Raw genomic sequence first — 2,500 nt, 5'->3', positions numbered from 1 at the left:
CTTGAAGCTGCTACTGCTGCTGCTACTACAACTGCAGCTGCATTTCCTTGTAGGATAGCGTCCTCCATTTCTTTTCTCAAGGTCATGCCTACTTATATTTATTACTCGAAAGATATATGATGCATAATACTTTCTGCAACATTCGCTAGCTTGGCCGGTTCTCACATGGCTCGGGGCGTCCCCTAGTTAAGAGGTCCTTTTGCACAGAGTCTTAGGGCTTCGCGATCGAGTTGCCCCCAGTAAAGTAGATCGGGGAGGGGAGAGCCGCGGGCAAAATATATATTGCACAGGCGTCACTCCTTGGTTGCTGTTCTTTCTGTAACTTGGCGAGTCCTTGCGTAGAAAGGCTTTGGCCTGTATTTAGAGTTCGAAGTAAATTGCGTGCAAGTAACGGCTCAAGTAAATTCCACGGGTAGAAGCGGGTTACTTTGAAGTAATTTGTTTGAAAATCTAGGATCGGAGTCTATCGCCAAGATATGCCTCACAAGTATCTCCGACATATACCCGGGACGATGGACATATTTAATCGACTTTAAAAGCAACCTGAGCATGAATATACTTACTATATTTTTTTTGTGTGTAAATAATAATGATGAAATATGTATGCTTTCAACAAAAGTATGTGTACTTCAGAAAACTATGGTCGGTAAGGTTGAATATGCTAACTAGCTTCATGTGAGGACATTTATGAAAAGTTACACAATAGAATACATATAGTTTTATTACAAAGAAATTAGAAAATTAAGAGAAAAATTGTCCGTTGTTAGCACGAGTCCGTAAGATCGCTTCGCTTCCAGATTTTCATTTGGCTTTCGAGTGGCACATCAAATGTTTCTACCGCTGGATACATAAGGAAAGAATACAACTATGCAGACATGTTTTCGTCCGTTTGTTCGTGTTTAGCCTTGTCGGATAAGATACAGGCCTGCGAGTAAATTGCTTCATTCGTCGACGCAATTTTCTTTCGGACTTTGAATGCCACATTCACGTAACTGCCTTCGAGCGTTTTCGTGCGAGTAAATTACTTGCACGCGATTTACTTCGGGCTCTACATACGGCCTTGAGTGTCGGGGAGGAGTGTGATGCGTCCAATAGAATATCTGGCGAACGGTACGTGACATCGGCTGTCCGATTATTCTCTTAACTTCTGTCAGGCCACCCACACCTGAGGATCCATTCCCAGAGAAGATGTAGAGAGTAAAGTGTTCAAGTACCATGATCAGTGTTCGGAATTCTTTTGGGACAGGTTCTGTTAATTTCATCCTCATTTATCTTATGATCTGTTGTTAGTGATGATCCGCGATGGTAGGGAGATAGGTTCGGATGTCTGAGAGAGAGAGAGAGGGAGAGAGAGAGAGAGAGAGAGAGAGAGAGAGAGAGAGAGAGAGAGAGAGAGAGAGAGAGAGAGAGAGAGAGAGAGAGAGAGAGAGAGAGAGCGAGCGAGCGAGCTCTGAGTAATGTTGATAATTGTAAGAAAGGCAAAAATGTAAGAATGTTGAAATGTAAAATGAGCATCACCATCAAAGATCTTATTAATACCATCATCATCAATGAAGTTACTATTGTTCCGTTTATGTTATTTTTGCACTTGATAAGATTATCCCAACCGTCCCGGAAGGCATAGAGCCCGCCCCTAAGCCTCCCAATAAATGAGAAAACCAATACTGTTCCAACTTATATATCGAGTTTAATGAAGTTTTCAAATTATCTCGGAAGGCAAAGTTGTGGAAAGTAACCTCCTTGGGCAGTATTAATTAGAAACCGAGACGCTATGGATGCCGCCATTTTAGATCAGGAGGGAGGCATTAGAGGTGCATTTTAGCTGTTTTTTTTTTTTTTCTTTACGAGTTTAATGTGGAGTTCGTTTGCTCCGGCGATGCGGCTCTTGGTGACAATTGCCTCCAGGCGAAGCTTAAAGGGCGAGGTGTCGCTTATGAAACCTTTACTTGGAGGGAGATCGGAAGTCATGCGTTTCTTTTCTTCTGCTGATAAGGGGCATGGGCTTTCATTTTCTTCGACTCGTATTATCACCGTTGTTGTTGTTGTTGTTATTATTGTAATTGTTATCACCATTATTGTTGTTGTTATTGTTGTAATTGGTATCACCTTTAGTGTTGTTATTAGTGTTGTAATTATCATTATTATTGTAATTGCTATCCATTATTATAATTGTTTTTGTTATTTTTATTAGTGTGTGTGTGTGTGTGTGTGTGTGTGTGTGTGTGTGTGTGTGTGTGTGTGTGTGTGTGTGTGTGTGTGTGTGTGAGAGAGAGAGAGAGAGAGAGAGAGAGAGAGAGAGAGAGAGAGAGAGAGAGAGAGAGAGAGAGAGAGAGAGAGAGAGAGGGAGGGGGGGGGGGAGGCGAGGGAGAGAATTCATACTTTACCATTTCCCGAACTTAAGGGTAAACGACGATGCTAGGCAGTTTGATATTTCCTGCACTATAAGACGTGCATTACGAACACTTTATTATTGCAAAGATACACTGGTCTGAATTCAGTG

The 2,500-nt window shown here is 41.9% G+C and overlaps 1 protein-coding gene across 1 annotated transcript in view; it reads left to right on the top strand.

Moving 5' to 3' along the window:
* LOC125043702 overlaps positions 1-2,500 on the top strand; it is a 266,025-nt gene that overhangs the window by 136,413 nt on the left and 127,112 nt on the right. The gene's annotated exons all lie outside the window — the stretch shown is intronic.

This window comes from Penaeus chinensis, chromosome 34, assembly GCF_019202785.1.
Source record: "Penaeus chinensis breed Huanghai No. 1 chromosome 34, ASM1920278v2, whole genome shotgun sequence".
Lineage (NCBI taxonomy): Eukaryota > Metazoa > Arthropoda > Malacostraca > Decapoda > Penaeidae > Penaeus > Penaeus chinensis.
The sequence above is the reverse complement of the archived record's forward strand: the minus strand, read 5'-3'. Positions and strand labels throughout refer to the sequence as shown.